General features: G+C 40.7%; 2 non-coding genes across 2 annotated transcripts; both read right to left on the minus strand.

Annotated features, from left to right (window-relative positions):
- Window positions 1–495: 495 nt before the first annotated feature.
- TRNAS-GCU (transfer RNA serine (anticodon GCU)) lies at window positions 496–577 on the minus strand. Its single transcript has one exon. It is a non-coding gene; the product is annotated as a tRNA-Ser (tRNA).
- Window positions 578–12,088: 11,511 nt separating this feature from the next.
- TRNAP-CGG (transfer RNA proline (anticodon CGG)) lies at window positions 12,089–12,160 on the minus strand. The gene has a single exon. It is a non-coding gene; the product is annotated as a tRNA-Pro (tRNA).
- Window positions 12,161–22,503: the final 10,343 nt, after the last annotated feature.

Raw genomic sequence — 22,503 nt, forward strand, 5'->3', positions numbered from 1 at the left:
GATATCTGAAAAACACTACACACACATGGACACTTGATGTGTATGGTAAAGGTGATTTTGTAGTGCAAAGGAGAAAAAGATGGTCTTCTCGACAAATGGTGTTTATTTAAATACCAAAATGAATGTATTTATCTATAGATGGATGACAGATCAATCGATATTTCGATGGATTTTTCCTCCCACTATAAATAAATATTAGTTCTAGGTGAGTTGTAGATCTAAATCTAAGAGGTAGAATAATATAGTCTGTGCGTGCTAATAAAGGGCAAAACCTTTGTGGTTTCCAGATGGCAGATTTTTTTCAAGCATCTTTCACTTCCTCTCTTCCTGTCGCGCTCCAGGCAGGCACCAGGCAGGAGAGGTGCACCAAGGAGGTACTTCACTGCTCTCATAAAGTTCCCACCAAACGAACGATAAAGTGGAAAACCCGCAACGTCAACTTTTTGGACAAATTGGCTTAATTTTTTCCCCCTCTCCTAACTAAAATGCCCCAACCGACGAGGGTAGGATTCGAACCCACGCGTGCAGAGCACAATGGATTAGCAATCCATCGCCTTAACCACTCGGCCACCTCGTCGCGACGCGCCGGGGTTCCTAAGTACTTTATTTCAGAGTTTACACCCGGGAACTCCTGCTGTCCTGGAGGGAAGGACGGTCAGGAGACGTCCAGGAGACGTGGGGCCGGCGGGCTCCGCACAGAGCGGCCGCGGAGCGCGGGGGACCCTCGCGCTGGGGCAGGGGCGGGGGCAGCTCTCGCCCGAGGCCCGACCGCGCCCGCAGCGCCACAGGCCCCGCCGGGGTCCGGGCTGCAGGGCCGCGTGCGCGCAGGAAGCCCTCTGAGCCCGCCGCGGGCAGGGGCCCCCAGAGTCGGGCCGCCAGAGCCCACCCCAGGGCCCCTGGCGAGTCCGGACCCCGCATTCCTGGCGGCTGAGACAGCCTGGGCGACCGAAGCACGGGGCCGAGTGAGGCGGTGCTGCCTCTCTCACCGCCTAACGCTGCGGGGTGGGGTTGCAGAGGTGACCCTGCACCGGGGTGGGGCGAGGGCCCCTTTGCCGCGCATCCGCCCGGGGGAACCCTGAGTTCTCAGCAGCCCCCCCCCCCCCAAATCCGTGCCTCTGGGTGATTTTCTAGGGGACGGGTTCTCAGCTTCTGTCCGATTTTACAAGGCATGTGGTGCTAGGGATGTCAAAAGACTCACTCCTAGCGAGGAAATTATTTGGGGAAGGGGTGAAAAAAGGCTGTTTCAACCTTTTTTTTTTTTTTTTTTTTTTTAGGTTTTTGATTAGTTTCACTGAATGAATAAAATGCACATAAATGAACATGGGTAGGGCTTAATTCTGACCAATCATAATGAATCATAAATGCCTGGTCAGAGAAGGTCATATTAAAGGTGAGTCTTGCAGAGGAAGTTTTCTAGAGGTGGCTGAGAAAGGGTGTCCCGCGCTGAGGAAGGGGCCTGAGCAAAGGCAGGGAGCTCGCAGGATCTACACAAGTATGCGGAAATCACTGGCTGGAGCACTGATGCACGTGAGTGATCAGGGAGCATCCATAAATCTGAGAAGGGAGGTGGTCATGAAGATTTTTTTTTCTTTCTTTTTTTTTTTTTTTTTTTTTAGAAACTTTATTTTCCGTCAACCTTATTTCCATTCTGTTCCTTCTGTGGAAGAGCAGCTTAAGACCACTCAGTGGTTGTTCCTACCCATTCAGTGGCCTGAGCAGTGGGAGCTGCAACAGGATTTTTTTTTTCCATGAAGCCTAAGCAAATCAATCACAGGAGGAACCTACGCAGGGGACATGGGGGAAATCTTGCAGGAATGGATCTCCACTCATTCTTATACTCTTAGTGTGAGGGCACTTTACCTTGGGTTGCACTAATATCTTGAGTGAAGACCACTCTTTGCTTGTGATGAACCATTCTCTCTTCTTACTTGAAAAAAAAAACCTTCTATTTTAGTGTTTGCCTTATTGACCTGCACGGATCTTCATGCTCAGCTTCACCCACTTTCCTCTGCCTTGTTTTCCTCTCTAGTCCAATTCCTGATTTTGTATCAAGAAGGATCTATTTCCCCTCTTTCCAACAAGACCTTTTCCCTCATGGAGTGCTCTTGCCCTTCCTCATTTGAACCTGGATAAATTTTTTATCCATACCTTAGTTCTCACCTTAAAGCTTATTTTTTCATTAATATTTTTTAACAATAACCATGTTTTAAAATCTTAAACACTTCAAAAGCATGTATACATAAAAAAGCGATCTTTTTCCTCTTTTCTTCTTCCCCCTTGGGAGAGAAAAAGATTTTTAGACATTTGATTTTTTGTTTGTGTTGTTTTTGTTTTTACCAGCAGCATGTCTCCAAATCTCATACTATAGCAGAGATGGCTAGTTGTCCATCAATATTTGTTCCTTTCTTAGAAATGGGCATTTAGAAGGGCTTATAGCCACCCAGAGAAGACTACCATGCACAACTTTTCTTGATGGCTAAGCATGGCCATGTGACCAATTTCTAAACTAGTGCATTAGAGAGTCACTGTATGTAAAGCTTGCAGGTTATGCCCAAAAGAGGAAAGAAGTACCACCCACTTCTCTCTTCCTACTCTCTCCGCTTGCTGGAAAAGCCAACACCATAAGAAGGAAGGAGCAATGAGGTAGAATACTGGAAGGAAACACCCTGGAGTGAAAGCATCACCCTAGGATTGATTATACATTCAGACAATTATGTAAGATGTGAGTCCCATCTGCTTCCTTTAAGCTACAGTAGGTTACAAAGGCAAAATTATATTCCAGGGGATCCCTGGGTGGCTCAGCGGTTTGGCACCTGCCTTTGGCCCAGGGTGTGATACTCGAGTCCTGCATTAGTCTCCCTGCATGGAGCCTGCTTCTCCCTCAGCCTGTGTCTCTGCCTCTCTCCATCTCTCTCATGAATAAATAAATAAAATCTTAAAAAATATATTCTAAATAATACACATTATTTCTACTTACTGATTTTTTAAATTTACTGTTTTTTTACTGATTATCCATTATACAAAAAGATCCACCTCTTTTTCCTGAACATTAGAAGTTTTTTTTTTCCAAGTTACCGCAAATAACCATACACGTTTGTCTTTAAAAAGGGGTTAAGACGGAAATCCCTGGGTGGCTCAGAGGTTTAGTGCCTGCCTTCAGTCCAGGGTGTGGTCCTGGAGGCCCAGGATTGAGTCCCACGTTGGGCTCCCTGTGTGTGTCTCTGTGTCTCTCATGAATGAATAAATAAAATCTTTAAAAGGGGGAGGGGATAGAATTGGATGATTTCTGTAGTTGCTATACAGTTTTCTTCAGGATGTCTTCACCATAATCATGTACCTTTTCTTTCTCTACCACTGGGGGTGGATATCCTAAGGCTTTTTCTATCTTAATTTGCTTTCTACATTGTAGAGTAGCTTCCTGAAAAGAAAAAAAAGTTCATTGGGAATAAGATTTTTGAGTATTTGGGCATTGGAAAATATCTATTATGTTTCTCCAACGGTTGATTGAAGGTTGGTTGGGTATGGGAATGCTAGGTTGGGGAATATTTTCTTTCAGGATTCTGAAAGTTCTCCATTGTCTTTGGCTTTCAGTATTACTTTACAAGAATTAAGAAGTCATTCTAATTACTGATACTTCATTTCTAATTAGCTTTTCTCTCTTTCAGGATAATTTCCCTGTCTACAGTGTTCCCAAAAGTCTGAAAAGTATGCCATCATGTGTTTCTATTTTCATTCATTGTTCTGAGAGCTCTATTACTTCATTAAATTTGGAAAATCATGTATTTCCGTTTGGAAAATTAGCTTGACTTTTTTGTTGTTGATTTTCTCACTTACATGTTCTCTATTTTCTTTTTTTTTTTTTCCTGGAACTTCTTTTACCTCAGATTTTATAGCTCCAAGATATTTCCTCTCCTTTTTTCTTTCCTCCCTGCCATCCCCCCCCCTTTTTTTTTTACTATTTGCACTCTGCTTATTTTTTAATAGACTTATTTTTTTATTGGAGTACAATTTGCCAACATATAGCATAACACCCAGTGCTCATCCTATCAAGTGTCCTACTCAGTGCCCGTCACCCAGTCACCCCAACCCCCCGCCCACCTCCCTTTCCACCACCCCTTGTTCGTTTCCCAGAATTAGGTGTCTCTCATGTTCTGTCACCCCCTCTGAGGTTTCCCACTCATTTTCTTTCCTTTCCCCTTTATTCCCTTTCACTATTTTTTATATTCCCCAAATGAATGAGACCATATAATGTTTGTCCTTCTCCGATTGACTTATTTTACTCAGCATAATACCCTCCAGTTCCATCCACTTTAAAGCAAGTATTGGCTGAGTATTATTTCAGATGGCTGAGTAATATTCCATTGTATACATAGACCACATCTTCTTTATCCATTCATCCTTTGATGGAAACCGAGGCTCCTTCCAGAGTTTGGCTATTGTGGACATTGCTGCTATAAACATTGGGGTGCAGGTGTCCTAGCGTTTCACTGCATCTGTACCTTTGGGGTAAATCTCCAGCAGTGCAATTGCTGGGTTATAGGGTAGCTCTATTTTTAACTCTTTGAAGAACCTCCACACAGTTTTCCAGAATGGCTGCACCAGTTCACATTCCCACCAACAGTACAAGAGGGTTTCCCTTCTCCACATCCTCTCCAACATTTGTTTTTTCCTGCCCTGTTAATTTTCCCCATTCTCACTGGTGTGAGGTAGTATCTCATTGTGGTTTTGATTGGTATTTCCCTGATGGCAAGTGATGCAGAGCATTTTCTCATGTGCTTGTTGGCCATGCGTATGTCTTCTTTGGTGAAATTTCTGTTCATGTCTTTTGCCCATTTCATGATTGGGTTGTTTGTTTCTTTGCCATTGAGTTTAATAAGTTCTTTATAGATCTTGGATACTAGCCCTTTATCTGATACGTCATTTGCAAATATCTTCTCCCTTCTGTAGGTTGTCTTTTAGTTTTGTTGACTGTTTCTTTTGCTGTACGAAGCTTTTTATCTTGATTAAATCCCAATAATTCATTTTTGCTTTTGTTTCCCTTGCCTTCATAGTTGTATCTTGCAAGAAGTTGCTGTGGCCAAGTTCAAAAAGGGTGTTGCCTGTGTTCTCCTCTAGGATTTTGATGGAATCTTATCTCACATTTAGATCTTTCATCCATTTTGAGTTTATCTTTGTGTATGGTGTAAGAGAATGGTCTAGTTTCATTCTTCTGCATGTGGCTGTCCAATTTTCCCAGCACTATTTATTGAAGAGGCTGTCCTTTTTCCAGTGGATAGTCTTTCCTGCTATGTCGAATATTAGTTGACCATAGAGTTGAGGGCCCATTTCTGGATTCTCTATTCTGTTCCATTGATCTGTATGTCTGTTTCTGTGCCAGAAACATCACTGTCTTGATGATCACAGCTTTGTGGTACAACCTGAAATCCAGCATTGTGATGCCCCCAGGTATGGTTTTCTTTTTTAATATTCCCCTGGCTATTCGGGGTCTTTTCTGATTCCACACAAATCTTAAGATTATTTGTTCCAACTCTCTGAAGAAAGTCCATGGTATTTTGATAGGAATTGCATTAAATGTGTAGGTAGCCCTGGGTAGCATTGACATTTTCACAATATTAATTCTTCCAATCCATGAGCATGGAGTATTTTTCCATCTCTTTGTGTCTTCCTCAATTTCTTTCAGAAATGTTCTGTAGTTTTTAGGGTATAGATCCTTTACCTCTTTGGTTAGGTTTATTCCTAGGTATCTTATGCTTTTGGGTGCAATTGTAAATGGGATTGACTCCTTAATTTCTCTTTCTTCAGTCTCATTGTGAGTGGATAGAAATGCCACTGATTTCTGGGCAATGATTTTGTATCTTGCCACACTGCCGAATTGCTGTGTGAGTTCTAGCAATCTTGGGGTGGAGTCTTTTGGGTTTTCAATGTACAGTATCATGTCATCTGCAAAGAGGGAGAGTTTGACTTCTTCTTTTCCAATTTGAATGCCTTTAATGTCTTTTTGTTGTCTGATTGCTGAGGCTAGGACTTCCAGTACTATGTTGAATAGCAGTAGTGACAGTGGACATCCCTGTCCTGTTCCTGATCTTAGGGGAAAGGCTCCCAGTGTTTCCCCACTGAGAATGATATTTGCTGTGGGCTTTTTGTAGATGGCTTTTAAGATGTCGAGGAATGTTCCCTCTATCCCTACACTGAAGAATTTTGATCAGAATGGATGGATTTTGTCAAATGCTTTCTCTGCATCTATTGAGAGGATCATATGGTTCTTGGTTTTTCTCTTGCTGATATGATGAATCACATTGATTGTTTTATGAGTGTTGAACCAGCCTTGTGTCCCAGGGATAAATCCTACTTGGTCATGGTGAATAATTTTCTTAATGTACTGTTGGATCCTATTGGCTAGTACCTTGTTGAGAATTTTTGCATCTGTTTTCATCAGGAATATTGATCTCTAATTCTTCTTTTTGGTGGGGTCTCTGTCTGGTTTTGGAATTAAGGTGATGCTGGCCTCATAGAAGTTTGGAAGTATTCCATCCCTTTCTATCTTTTGGAACAGCTTTAGTAGAATAGGTATTGTTTCTTCTTTAAACGTTTGATAGAATTCCCCTGGGAAGCCATCTGTCTTGGGAGGTTTTTGATGACCGCTTCAATTTCCTCCCTGGTTATCAGCCTGTTCAGGTTTTCTATTTCTTCCTGTTCCAGTTTTGGTAGTTTGTGGCTTTCCAGAAATGCGTCCATTTCTTCTAGATTGCCTAATTTATTGGTATATAGCTGCTCATAATATGTTTTTAAAATCGTTTGTATTTCCTTGGTATTGGTTGTGATCTCTCATTTTTCATTCGTGATTTTATTAATTAGAGTCTTTTCTCTTTTGTTTTTAATAAGGCTGGCTAATGGTTTATCTATCTTATTAATTCTTTCAAAGAACTAACTCCTGGTTTTGTTGATCAGTTCTACAGTTCTGGTCTCTATTTCATTGGTTTCTGCTCGGATCTTTATTAACTCTCTTCTGCTGGGTGTAGGTTTTACTTGCTGTTCTTTCTCCAGTTCCTTTAGGTGCAAGGTCAGCTTGTGTATTTGAGTTTTTCCCAGTTTTTTGAGGGATGCTTATATTGCGATGTATTTCCCTCTCAGGACTGCTTTTGCTATATCCCAAAGATTTTGGGATTTGGGGATAATGGTTGTATCTTCATTCTCATTAGTTTCCATGAATCTTTTAAATTCTTCTCTAATTTCCTAGTTGACTCTTTCATCTTTTAGCAGGATGGTCTTTAAACTCCACGTGTTTGAATTTCTTCCAAACTTCTTCTTGTGATTGAGTTCAAGTTTCAAAGCATTATGGTCTGAAAATATGCAGGGGACACTCCCCATCTTTTTGTATTGGTTAAGTCCTGATTTGTGACCCAGTATGTAGTCTATTCTGGAGAAAGTTCCATGTGCATTTGAGAAGAATGTGTATTCAGTTGCATTTGGATGTAAAGTTCTGTAAATATCTGTGAAATCCATCTGGTACAGTGTATCATTTAAAGTTCTTGTTTCTTTGGAGATGTGCTTAGAAAATATGTCATTTGCAGAAAGCACTGTGTTGAAGTCTCCCAGTATAAGTGTATTATTATCTAAGTATGTCTTAGCTTTGATTATCAATTGATTGATATACTTGGCAGCTCCTGCATTAGGGGCATAAATATTCATGATTGTTAGGTCCTCTTGTTGGATGGATCCTTTAAGTATGATATAGTATCCCTCTTCATCTCTTACTACAGTCTTTGGGATAAACTTTAATTTATCTGATATAAGGATGGATACCCCTGCTTTCTTTTGAGGACCATTTGAATGGTAAATAGTTCTCCAATCTTTTATTTTCAGGCTGTAGATGTCCTTAGGTCTCAAATGAGTCTCTCATAGACAACAAATAGATGGGTCTTGCTTTTTTATTCAGTCTGAAACCCTGCGTCTTTTGATGGGATCATTAATCCCATTCATGTTCAGAGTTACTATTGAAGGATATGAATTTAGTGTCATCATAATACCTATTCAGTCCCTGTTTTTGTGGATTATTTCTTTGGACTTCCTCTTTCTTTTACAGAGTCTCCCTTAATATTTTTTGCAGAGCTGGTTTGGTGGTCACATATTCTTTCAGTTTGTGCCTATCTTGGAAGCTCTTTATCTCTCCTTGTATTCTGAATGAGAGCCTTGCTGGATAAAGGATTCTTGGCTGCATGTTCTTCTCATTTAGGACCCTGAATAAATTCAGCCCTTTCTGGCCTGCCAGGTCTCTGTGGAGAGGTCTGCTATTAATCTAATATTTCTCCCCATATAAGTTAGGGATCTCTTGTCTCTTGCTGCTCTAAGGATTTTCTCTTTATCTTTGGAATTTGCAAGTTTCACTATTAAATGTCAAGGTGTTGAGATCCCTGGGTGGCTCAGTGGTTTGGCGCCTGCCTTCAGCCCAGGGCATGATCCTGGAGACCTGGGATCGAGTCCCACGTTGGGCTTCCTGCATGGAGCCTGCTTCTCCCTCTGCCTGTGTCTCTGCCTCTCTCTCTATATCTCTCTCATGAAGAAATAAATAAAAATCTTTATAAATAAATGTCAAGGTGTTGAACAGTTTTTATTGATTTGGGGGGGGGGGCAGGGATCTCTTTATATCCTAGATCTGAATGCCTGTTTCCCTCCCCAAGTTAGGGAAGTTCTCAGCTATGATTTGTTCAAATACATTTTCTGGTCTTCTGCTCCTTTTGGCGCCCTCTGGAACCCCAATTATACATAGATTTTTCCTTTTGAGGCTGTCATTTATTTTCCTTAACCTTTCCTCATGGTATTTTAATTGTTTTTCTCTTTTTTTCCTCAGCTTCCTTCCTTGCCATCAACTTGTCTTCTATGTCACTCACTCTTTCTTCTGCCTCATTAACCCTCATCATTAGGACCTCCAGTTTGGATTGCATCTCACTTAATTGATTTTTAATTTCGGCCTGATTAGATCTAAATTCTGCAGCCATGAAGTCTCTTGAATCCTTTATGCTTTTTTCCAGAGCCACCAGTAGCTTTATTTTTTTTTTCACCAGTAGCTTTATAATTGTGCTTCTGAATTGGCTTTCTGACATCAAATTGTAATCCAAATTCTGTAATTCTGCGGGAGAGAGTACTATTTCTGATTCTTTCTTTTGTGGTGAGTTCTTTCTAGTCATTTTGCTCAGTGCAGAGTGGCTAAAAAAGAGTTGTACTTGTTAGAAGTGCAAACTCTTCTCTCTGTAGCATTCCAGCTGTTCTCTCTTTAAATCTCAGGCTGAATTCATAGGTTTTCAGGATTATTTGTAAGTTGATGGGGACAGGTGACTTGGGGACCCTACTCTTCCGCCATCTAGACATTTTTTAATGAGACCCTACTCTTCTGCCATCTAGACATTTTTTTAAAGATTTTATTTATTCATAGAGACAGAGAGAGAGAGAGAGGCAGAGACACAGGCAGAAGGAGAAGCAGGCTCCATGCAGGGAGCCCGACGTGGACTCCATCCTGGGTCTCCAGGATCACACCCCGGGCTGCTGGTGGCGCTAAACCGCTGCGCCACCGGGACTGCCCAGACATTTTTTTAAAGGCAGTTCTAGGTTTACAGAAAAATTGATAGGAAAGTACAGAGTTCCCACATACCCTCTCTTCTCTCCTACAGCTTCTCTTATTATTTACATCTCATAGTCTTGTGCTATATTTGTTACAGCCGAGGGACCAATGTAACCAAAGTCCATAATTTACATTAAGGTTCACTCCTTGTGCTGCACATTCTATGGGTTTTGACAAATGTGTCATGACATGTGCCCATCACTACAGTATCATACAGAATAATTTCACTGGCGTGTGCTCTACCTCTTCATTCCTATATCCCTCCCTACCTGTTTCAGATTGGCTTCTTTCACTTAACAATATGCTTTTAAGGTTCTTTAATGTCTTTTTGTGGCCTGAGTGCTCATTTCTTTTTCTTACTAAATAATATTCCATTGTATGGATGTACCACAGTTTATCCATTTATTAATTTTTTAAATATTTTATTTATTTGAGAGAGAGAGCATGTGTGTGCCCAAACATGGGGAAGGGCATAGTAGAGGGAGAGAGATTCTCAAGCAGACTCTGCACTGAGCACAGGGTCCAACATGGGTTCGATGCCAAGACTCTGAGATGGTAACCTGAGCTAAAACCAAAAGTTGGATGCTTAACCAACTGAACCAATCAGACACCCCATCCATTCACTTACTGAAGGACGTTTTGGTTGCTTCTCAGTTTTTCCAGTTATGAATAAAGCTGCTATAAGCATTCGTGTGCAGGTTTTGTTGTAGTCATAAGTTTCAATTCATTTGGGTATCTACTAGGGAGCATAACTGTTGGTTCCCCTTTATATTTTTACTCCATATTCTGGAAGATATCCTTCACATTTTATTGCAGTTACTCCATTAAGTTTTTCATTTCTACTCTCATAATTTGAATTTTAAGATGCTTTTGTAGTTGAGCTACTGTTTTGTATAGCATTCTTTCTCTCTGTAATAACTTTCCTGAGTTTTCTTCTTTCTGCATAATATTTTCCTCTATTTTTTTCTAGTTCACTTTTATCTCTATCATGTTAGGCACTTATTTTAGATGTCTAGTGATCCTTGGTTGCTGGTTATAGTTATAATTAAGCCCTTACAATAACTGGACACTGAGATTATGAGTCCAGTTTATTGACTGTGGGCATCACAGTAAAGTGATCTACTGTGCCATTTCCTATCAGACAGTATCTTTAAATTATCCTTTTTGGGATAATAAAATGTCTTGAAAGAGGATAATTCAATCTCTGGCTTAGGTGGCATAGAACTGACTTCCTGCATCTTAAGAAAATTCTTGAAGGACAAAGGTTGGAGGAGGTTTGAATTTCAAACTTCATGAATAACAACATCTACTTCAAATTATAAAATTGTTTTACAAATCAATTATACACTCATATTTCATGTATAAAAAGAGACAATATATTCTACACCACTTCTGAAAAAGGACCTGCATCTTCATGTTTATTGGGCTTCCAAAATTGCCCTAAACAAAGGTAAAAAAAAAAGACCACTCTTCCAGAATACTTTCAAAATGAGCCTTCAAAGAAATTGCCGTGATGTGTGTGTGTGTGTGTGTGTGTGTGTGTGTGTGTCAGCATTCAGTGTTGGTCACAAAGCAGCAGTTATTCCAAGGAAATATCTTAAGATAGCTGGCAAGAGCAAAAGAACTGAATTAATACCTTCCTCCTCATCTTTTTTCTTTGTCATCTTTTATATTTATGCTAATTAATTCACCTGAGCGTTTTGCACAGTTCCTAAGTGAGAGCATTTCCTGGAGGAAAAAGTACTGGTGTGCATGGGGTCTAGGGTAGGTGTTGCTCCTTGGGGTTTTCCCTGGAGTGTACACGTCGGCCCTGCTTCTGCAGGCTCTTCTGGGAAGTCTGGACGCATGAAAACGCTATGTAGTTACTTGGAACTAGTAGAAACAAACCTTATTTTATTCCCTGCCCACCTCTACGTCCCTAGCATCAGGCACAGGTGGACACACAGCAGCCACTGAATATTCACTGGCTGACAGAGCACCTGAATGAGCTCCGACCAGGGCAGTGCAGGACCAGAAAGAGGCCGGCGTCTGGCCGCTGTCATAGGCCGTAGGGAGCAGCAGAGGTTGAGGGTCGGAGAGCTCCCCACCCCTCCCCACCCCTCCGCACCCCTCCCCACCCCACCAGAGGGCTGTAACAGCGGAAATCGGACTAGGACTGGGCGGCAGCAGGTAAGGTGCCGGAGCATGGCTCTCACTCCGCCCCCTGCGGCAGGTGTGCGCATGCGCGTGCCCGCCAGCCACTCCCCCGCCTCCCTCCCTCCCTGCACCCGAGGAAGGATGCACAGAAGAGCCGGCCTGTGGCTGGTGCAGCATCAGCACCGCAGGTGCGTAGGCGCGCGGGAGATGCGGGCATTCGTGCCCGGCTCCTCCGAGAACACTGCCATTCCACAGCCAGTGTTTTTGGCAAGAATATTTGGGAAAACGCTTTTTTCCCCCCTGATGCTATTAAGTCCAAGTGGTTGAAAAGGAAGCGGGCTCGTCCGGGATTTGAACCCGGGACCTCTCACACCCGAAGCGAGAATCATACCCCTAGACCAACGAGCCACCCACGTGCGAGGCTTGTCCATATTTTGGTATAAGAAGAAATAGAATCAAATTCTGTTTTATTTTGTTTACAAAAAAATTGTTTCCCAATAAGGTATAATTCCCCACCAATCACTTACATAAATGAAACAGTTTGGAAGAGCTGTTTGTGGGCACGGTATATTAAATCTAAACCACCATGATATCACTTGGTTGTAAGACTGGTCACCTGTAGGAAGTTTTAAGATTATCTTTTTTCTTTGATCTACATTACTGAACTACTCTACGTAATTGAACTCACTTTCATTTAGCTTTTAATTAAATTCGGTTAGAAAAGGTGTCCTGGGGCTTTCCTCTACTTACTATTATCCTTTTTGAAAACTGGATATTACTATTACTGGGGAGTTCAGAAGCCATGCGCTCTAACCAGGAGTCTTTGCAGCTAGCAAAGGTTCCTCAGAATGAACACTCTGAATCTCCGCAAATTACGTTGATTCAATTCCATAACATTAATTTTTCAGGGGAGCCAAGAGGTTAGTATTAGGTGAGTTTCTTGACTTACCAAAATCTCTGGTTGAAGGCAAAGTTTTCACAATGGGCCATTAGCTGATATATGTAAACCACATTTTAAACCCACGTAAAGGATCACCTGGGTGGCTCAGTGGTTGAGCGTCTGCCTTTGGCTCAAGTTGTGATCCAGGGGTTGTGGGATAGGGTCCCATATCGGGCTCTCTGTGGAAAACCTGCTTTTCCCTCTACCTATGTCTCTGCCTCTCTCTTTGTGTCTCTCATGAATAAATAAATAAAATCTTTAAAAATAAATGCACATAAACATGTATGCATTGAACTAATACACATTTTTAATTTTATTTTGCTGTACTGAATTTGATACCTTCAAAATTAAAAGCAGTTCACCTCATTACATTCATTCTTTCAATTATTCTATTATTTATAGAATGCCTACTTTTTTTAATTTTTTACCCCAAATGAAATTCTGTTACAAAGATGAATAAAAATAATGATTTTTTTGAATATGTGTGGAGAGAAATCAATCCTTTGTGAAAGAGAGAGTAGACTTAAACCAGCACTCAGTTTACATTTTTACTTGTATTTACTGGGTGGATTAAAGTAATTATGAGGTTAGGAGGCACTCTACTTTTGATCTTAATGTTGGAATAGCAAGATTCTTGTTACCGTCCAACTGCTTGCTTTCTACCTTGCCAGTTTAAAAAATCTTGACTGATTATTCTGAAACATCTGCCTTTGAGTAGTAATAATTTCTAATTGCCCTCAAACTTAAGCCACGGTTCAGACTCAGCATTCCACATCCACGAAAACATGTTCTCTTCAAAAAATAGCATCTTATATTCATTTACAGATGGATCCCCTGACATAGGACTATAATAAGACTTTAAATCAAAGTTTAAATACTTCATTGTGGAAAAGACTTGTTCAACCTGAACCCAAAAACTTTCAAAGATTCAATTACTTGGTAAACGAGAGCCCTTCCTTTCCGGTGAAATCAACTGAATAAATTAGTTTACTAATTTCTGAACTCACTTAGTCTTGGGGTCACATGCTCCACAGAGCGGCCTACATTCTAGACCTCAAACTTCTGTTCTCTCTTTATTTCCATAGTGGAATATACTTTATCCTGTCTCAAGCCAATTTCCCTGAGGATAATAAATAATTTATTTACTTGTATACCAGTGAGAACTCAGACTCCAAACAAAGGTCACTATTTAAACATTGCTAAAAGGAGCATCATTTTACATAGTAGAGGACCCACATGAAATTTATATTCCAGTGATTTTACTGAGATGTCTACTGTTCTTGTCTAAGTCATGTAGATCATATGTAATCAGATACTTAGTTATGTTGGCAAACATGATTATATTCATACTTATACTCACATTCCTTGGTAAACAGAAGGCATATCATGAAGATACAGTTACAAAAGACACATTAGGACAAAGGGCATAAAATATCCTAACAAATGAAAACAAAACTTATTTGCCAAGTTTCTATTTAATAATTACTCGGTGTCAGATTTATATTAGGCCCTGGGTTACCAAAAACAAACAAGAGTTTCAGTCCTTAGAGAGACTTGGCTAGCTGGCTGTCCGGGTAGCTATGTCACTTTTCTAGTTGTTCTCAGCTGAGATTTTTATTCCATTTTCTCTCATATCTCTCACCAAAAAGTCAGCTTCCTAGTACGGCTTTGACTATTCCTTTTGGACTACTGACGGTGGTAAGGTTTGGTTTCAGTTGCCACTTAATAACGTTATCTTTGGAAATATTATTGAATCACTAGGTTTATTATCATCTATAGGTAGGGGAAAAAAGGTAATCATGGCACCAAGTAAATAAGAGTTAGAGGGAATTTTTCTGTCTTCACACTTTTGGAATAAAAAATATGAGCCACATCTTCTTGGCTATTTAATCAATGTAACTATATTTAAATGACAACTAACATATATTTTGGGGCCTTCTGATGACTACTTAACTTAGGCTTATGTTACTAAATTTCTCATTCTTCCCATCTGTTATATGAGAACCACTCCCACATGAGTTCTATCTGTAGACTATGACTCACTTGCTACGATAAAGTTTACATTAGTTCAGAACTCTAGTTTTGATCCATATTTTAACCTAAAGAATATATATGGAATCTATTCCACTTCCATAATATGCTCTGTGGTATGACAAATGATTTGAGTGACATTCGTATTAATTTTCTATAGTTGACTTTCACGGAGATAATTGCCTGATATTTTTTCTGACAAGTCACCTAAAGATTTGCTGTCTTATAAGTGAGACAGCGTGGAGACTGGACTGTTCCCCTTATCACCAACCACAAAAATCCTTTATTGGCTGCCTTCACAAAAAGAAAAAAGCTAAAACTCAACACCCTTGTATAGCTCATTTTGCAGGAATGCAGAGGCAGGATGCTTACTGAAAGAAGGGGTGAGGGGTGGGTCTTCACTGTAAAGAGTGGTAAGGTAGGACCAAACCAGTAAGCCCCAAGAAGAACCACAGTGCTGACTTTTCACCCACATTTACCCCTCATTATAATACTAAAAAGATCATGCCCAAGGGTAGAGATGTAACATGCTAATTAGACATGTCACGTATGAAGAAGCATGACCTTTAAGTGCACAAGAGCCAAGAAATCCCCTCCTCTATAAGATCAGATGTTCTTTTCCCACTGAATCTTAATTAAAGCTCTCCTAGGCCCTCAGAGAGCCAGCCTAACAACTCTTTCCTTTGTGTTGCCTCCCTTAGGTTCTCGCAGAAGCCCTGACAAAACTGCCTGGGCAGCTCAGTTGGTTATGTGTCTGCCTACAGCTCAGGTCATCATTTCAAGGTCCTGGGTTCGAGGCCACATCTGGCTGCCTGCTCAGCTGGGAGTCTGCTTCTCCCTCTCCCTCTGCCTGTGGCTCCCCCTGCTTAAACTCTCTCTTTCTCTGTCAAATAAATAAATAAAATAATTAAAAACAGCAACAAACCCTGCCTGGAACCCCTTCTGCCTCTTGTCAATTTCTCTTAGAGAGCCCAGGGCCCAGTTAGGTGACAGGAGTCAGCATTTTTACCAAGGTGTTTATTTCAATATGTGGTCCCCTAACACTGGATTGTACCCCAGGCACGGGTCGTTATTACTACATCTGGTTTATGACTTTGAAATCTCTATATTCTGCTATAACTAAGACATAAATTCAAAGATTTGACACTTCATTGCAAGCACATGTCTCCAAATTCTTTACAGACTGGTGTCCCTACTTGCTTAGTTTCTCACAAGATTCTCCTCTGAAAAAGGCAGTGCTGGCAGATGAATGCTTCATTTGTCTTCTCCTATATGTCCTTAACTTTTAGAAGGTTTGGGCTTTTTAGTGGGATTGAGAGAGAGGAATTTGAAATGGCATCTCCTTTGAAAGATAGCTCATCAACCCAATTAACTTTCTTATAAAGTTTTTTTTTAATCAGTGTTTTTCTGAAAATCTTTGTGCAATTGAAGACAAGACCCAGGAGATGTCTGATATTTCTGTCAACTCTAACTCCTTTATCTTAATCAGTTCTCCAGCCTTGTATCTTGTGAGGATGCCATCTGATTTGATCATCTCACACTTTACTTCTATTTGTCTCGTCTAGTTCTTTCAAAGATCACTAACAGAACAGCAGGGGCTGTTCCCCCCTGGCCTGATGCCGACATGGACTCCTCAGAACCAGAACAGTGCACTGAGTTTCCAAAAGTGACTGATAAAGGTGAAAGGGAACAGTGGAAAAATTCAAGTTTCCCGAATGCATATCTGGAGGAATATCTTTAGGATTTAAATATTTTGCAATATGGGACGCCTGGGTGGCTCAGCAATTGGGTGTCTGCTTTTGGCTCAGGGCATGATCTATCCCATAATGGGCTCCCCATGGGGAACCTGCTTCTCCCTCTGTCTAGGTCTCTACCTCTCTCTCTCTCTGTGTCTCTCATGAATAAATAAATAAAATCTTTAAAGAAATAAATAAATACTTTGCATTAATGAATTAAGTATTCCCATTAACGAGCCTGGTGTCACAAAACTGTGTCCTTTCTCTTAATGACAAATCCCAGCCTCTTTATCCACACTGATTTCAGCTGTTTGAAGTTTCGTGTGCATTTTGCTCTCTGTCACAGTTTCACCTTCATTGTCCCGGGATGGCAAGGAATCAAGGGACAGGGCCAGTGTGTCCCTTAGTGAACCAGTGCTTGGTTTACTAAAGCAGTCGGGTATGCAGAACTCATTGTGCATGTTTCAAGGAAAACAGTAGTTTGTCTGGAAACAAACAAGAGTTCGGTGTTATTTTGCAACCTCCAGAGCTTCCTGGGTGTAATCTGAAACTGGCCCCTCTGAGGAGAGCAGGGAGAGACTGAATGAAGAGACAGAGGCAGCCCTCTCCAGGTTGGTAGATGGTAATTTTAATTAGCAAGATAATTTACATATTAGGCTTGTCTTTGGTGGCCCAAGACAAATAGATTCCTGTACCTGCCTGCCAAATCTTAGAGGTTTATATAAAGGTCCTAACTGGGTTCAGTCCCATATAGCGTCTAGATGGTGTCAACACCATCTCACTATCTCAAGGCTGTGTCCTTGGGGCAGCTTCTGGAAACAGGGAAGGTTAACAGCCATATCCCAAAGACAAGGGAAAGAGGGAGGACCTCTTGTTGTCAGGGTCCTGCTCACAAGTCAGCCAGTGACCACCTCCTCTCAATCACCTGCCCAACATTTGGGAAGAATCCACCTAATTAGAGACATAAAGGTTCGCCCTTGATCTTGTCAGATTCAAGGTCTAGAGTTCTAATTAGTAAATCATGGAATGGTCTTTATTCATTTCTGTAAAATTAGTAAGTGATTCCAGGGCACTGGGCAGTGAACCATGTGTTCTGGTATATTCCTCTTGTTATCCTTTATAAAGGTCATGAGGTTGCTATTCCCAAACCCACTCTTCAGGTTTCTGATATCTAGTGTTTTTACTGGCAGCTTGGCTATATTGTACCACTCAGGTCTTTGTAACAGCCTGTTACAAGTTATAATGCACTGAGGAAAAAGTAACATTAAAAAGAAGGCAGAATTTTGTTATTTTGACAAAAACACATTTACATGATCCATAGTGTCTTCCATCAGCAGCAATAGTCTTCAGGCATTTAAACGCTCAGAAAGAATTTCCACGGCCTAGGTATTTGAGGCCTTATTTTCACGGAGGTAAACCATACATAAAGAAACCCACATATACCTGACACATACAGCTCAGTGAATCTCTGCAAACTATACATATAAAATCACACTCCTGATGAAAGACTGAAACATTACCTGTGGTAAGCCAAGAGTATCTCCCATTTCTCCATCCTACTTACTGTGCCAGAGTACTGACTGTCCTGACTGAACAGCACAGATTAGCTTCTCCATCCACTGCCTAATCACTCTTGCTCTTCCTCTCTTCCAGCCAACCTCCCATCTAACTTCTTTCAGTGGGAAAATATACAAGCAGCACTGCTTTCAGATCTCTCATTCTTCCAACACTGCCACCAAAATACATTTTGAGAGTTAGATGACTAGATTTGAAAACAACTAGAGAAAGGGGTACTATCATAAGGGATATAGGCAAAATTCTATGATGACCCCCACGATTCCGTCTTCTCTGGTGTGTAGACCTGTATAATCTTCCCTCCTTGAATATGAGGAGGACCTCTGAATATGGTGGAATTGCACTACAATGGGGAAGGAAAAATCCTTCCTCTACCTTTCAAGTTCTTCCAGCTGTCTTAAGAGTTAAATTGATGTGAGACAGATGAGTAAGAAGAAAAAAAAACACCAAAGTTTAAAAAAAATTTATTTAAATTCAATTTGCCAACATAAAGTATAACACCCAGTGCTCATCTCATCATGTGCCCTCCAAAGTTTATTATATGTGCCTGGAGGACCAAATCAAGAACTAAAGAAATGACCAAGGCAGGCAGTTTTTATACTTTTTAGACGAAGAAACAATAACTTCTTGAGGAATTGACAGAATAAAGAAAACAGATGTTTGGGAGCTTTACTTAAAGGAATTCTATGTGGAATTTGGATTGAGATTAGTAAAAACATAACAGGGTTGTTTATATAGACTTCTCGCTCTTAAATTTTCCATCTCTTGTGATAAGAATTTCCTTTTACTTCTTAGTAGAGGGTATCTTTCATACGATTCATTCCTTGCTTTCAGGGAGACAGTAGAGGGTCTGCGGTCCGTGCACTAGCTGTTCCCCTAATAGCTTCAATTCAAAATAATCAGCATGTGATTGTGGTACATTTTGGGACAACCTGCCCTTGGCCCCTACACTGCCCTGATTAGATTACATTATATAACAAAGTAGAGGGGATTTTTCGGATATAATTAAGGTTCCTAATCAATGGGCCTTGAGTTATTAATAAAAAAGAGAAAGATTAGGTCTTACAGATACTGCTGCCTCGGAGCCACCTGTGTGGCCCAGCCATGGTCAACCCCACTGTGTTCTTCAACATTACCCTGGCCAGAAAGCCCTTGGGCCAAGTCTCTTTCAAGCTGTTTGCAGACAAAATTCCAAAGACAGCAGAGAACTTTTGCACTCTGAGCACTGGGGAGAAAGGATTTGGTTATAAATATTCCTGCTTTCAAAGGATTATTTTGCCACAGTGGTGAATTCATACACCACAATGGCACTGGCAGCAACTCCATCTGTGGGGAGAAGTTTAATGATGAGAATTTCATCCTGAAACCTATGGTCCTGGTATCTCGTCCATCAGAGATGTTGGACCCAACATGAAAGGTTGCCAGTTTTTCATCTGCATTGCCAAGACTGAATGTGATGGCAAGTGTGTGGTTTTTGGCAACGTGAGAGAGGGAAGGAACATTGTGAAAGCCGTGGAACACTTTGGGTCCAGGAATAGCAAGACCAACAAGAAGATCACTGTTGCTGACTGTGGACAAACCTAATAAATTTGACTTGTGTTTTATCTTAACCACCAGACTATTCCTTCTGTACTCAAGAGAGCACCCCTTCATCTCCATCTGCTTGAAATATACTATAACCATTGCACTCTCATTGCATTTTTATGGTCTCCATATTTTCCTTTCCCCTCCAAGTCTAGCTGGGTTGCATGCAGAGTTAGGTTTATGATTATGAAATAAAACCTAAACAATAACAATGACAAAGAGGGTGACAGATAATCCTGGATGCGTCTGATAATCAGGTGAGCACTTTGGACAAGGGACATATTCAGAGTAAGTGGGGCTCTCCTGCTGACTTTGGAGAAAATAAACAGCTATGATGTGAATGGCTTATGAAGAAGGTCCTGTGGCAGAGGTGTCCTCTAGGAACCTGGGGTCTGGGTTCTAAAACAACAAGGCTGAGGTTTGCCAACAATCAAGTGGGCCAGGAAGAGCCTCAGATGAAATTGCAGCCTTAGCTGATGTTGTGAATTTAGTCTACTGAGACACGCAGCAGAAAATACAGTTAAGCCGCATTCCTGACCCGTTGAAACTATGAGATAATAAATTTATGTTATCTTAAGTCATTAAATGTGTGGTAGTTTCTTATGTAGCAATAGAACACTAATATACCAGACTACGTGGATGTGGTATTTTCTTGACTGAAAGTTATTCAAGTAGATATTTTTTTCCCTTTAGGAGAAAGAATCATCATTATGCACTGTGATGCTCTTAATATCTCCAGTATCAACAAAAAGTGGGGAAATGAAGAGTGGTTTATTATGGTGGTTCAATCAGTTTAACCAGTTGTCAAATATTAGTTTTTAAGTGTCGTGGACACTTAAATGTTTGTTCTTGGCAATCTGACCAAAGTGGCCCACAGCTCTCAATTAAAAATTTCTATCACTTGGTTAAGGATACAACTCTTGATCTCACCTCAGGTCTTGGTCTCAGGTTGTGAGTTCAAGCCCTGGGTTGGGCATTATGCTGGGTATGGAGGAGGAGGAGGAGGAGAGGGGGAAGAAGAAGGAAGAGGGGAAGGGGAAGGTGGAAGAGGAGGAGGGGAAAGAGGGGGAGGAGGGGGAGAAGGAGAGAATTTCTTACTTTCCAAATCCTTCTTGCAATTTCACATCCAGTGCTACTTTCCTCTCTTCTCTTAATGCATGTATATTACTTGCATTTCCTTACAGTTGATACAATGAGCATTATGGGCAAGAATCATTTTCCCCACTTACTTGCTACACCTTGTTTCATAATTTGACATTCATTTATTTACACATTTGTTTAATAATTAGGAAATTTAGTTGCTTAAGAAAATAAGATGGGATAAAAGTAAGTAAAGAAGATCCCAGTAAGATCCTACCTGTGTTCTTTTCAAATATCTAAGAGTCTCATTAGTTATCACTGGAAAACAAGGTTTTCTTTTTTTTCATTTATTATCTCAGGAAAGCCGGACATTTAGAACTTTTCACTTCTGAAGTTTACCCATTTCTATGCTGTCATTAACCATGCCATTATCACCCCCTATTCTTGACAATTCGTTAACTACATTTATAAGCCTTCATTAAATTTAGTATGACATGTTACTATTAGACAGGTGCAAACATGAAGGGCAGCCTTTCCATTAGGGACTGATGCTATAGATGATCTAAGTAAGGAGATATTGACTAAGGCACTTTGAAACCTGTCTGAAGAGATGAAAATCCTGGAATAGATTTTAGACCAGGACAGATTTTAGAGCAAAGTCACATGTATTTCAGAAAATACTTCATCTGTATTTCAGAAGCTGTCCCAGGATATTTTGTAGTCCAAGCAAGAGATGTGTATATGGAAATGGATCTTAATGATGTAGGATCAAGCTAAAAAGAGTGTAAGGAGAGATAAGGCCAGATGTATTGTGATGGACCCACTCAGCTGAGATTATGAATTCAATTTCTCTGTTAAGTGCAGGAATGGCTCAAACAGTTTCAGAGGTTGGATGACCCAAACGTGGGTTCCTACACTAAATGTAGTTCCTATACTAAATGAGGTTGAAATGTCAAGAAATCCTCAGTATGCTATAGAGGCAGTTATGAAATCTTGGAGATTGTGGGAATTCTAAAGTATTTACTATGTAGGATCAGCCCATGCCAACCAGAAGTGTTCTACAACACAAGCCTTTCACTATAGCTTTGACAAATAAATTCATGAGTATAGCCCAGCATCCTAACACAGCTCTGTTGGAGTTCTTGCCTACAAATAAAAAATTGCATCAGGAGTTACTACTGTTGAACTGGAAGGCCTCAGTACAGTGGGAATAACTTGAATGACAGGTGCCAAGTGATGACACTTAATCACCAACTAAGCGGGGCAGGATTGCCTTAATGAACACTTATCAAACAGTCTGACTCACAGAGATCTTCAGCATTGGCTAGTTGGTTATGGTTTTGTTTAACTGCTGTATATAAGAATCTACTAAAGTCTCACTTGGTCTGGAAAAGGAGAAACATTCCAGGCCATGTGAATATACACCCGACTTGAATCACTCAAGCACCATGGATAATTGTGGATCCTTAAACATCCCCAGACATGACCTGGTTCTGTGACCCAGAGAACCTTGAATGATGGGAAAGATAGATCCCCATGGAGAAACTCTACTACATTGCCAAGAACATAACAGTGATAATCTTCCCGCAGCCATCCCCGGAGGGACCCGCAGTCACTTATTATGGAGACTGTGTAGTGGACAAAGGGACATAATCAGTCTTCTCAGAGACTCACGGTCATTGGCTCTGAGCTGACAATAATTCCTGGAGACCCAAAGTCACACTATGCATCACCAGTCAGACTAGGAACTTATTAGGTTAAGTTAGATGATCAATAAAGTTTTATCTCAGGTCCATGGTTTCTTC

This window comes from Canis lupus, chromosome 37 (genome assembly GCF_048164855.1).
Source record: "Canis lupus baileyi chromosome 37, mCanLup2.hap1, whole genome shotgun sequence".
Taxonomy (NCBI): Eukaryota; Metazoa; Chordata; class Mammalia; order Carnivora; family Canidae; genus Canis; species Canis lupus.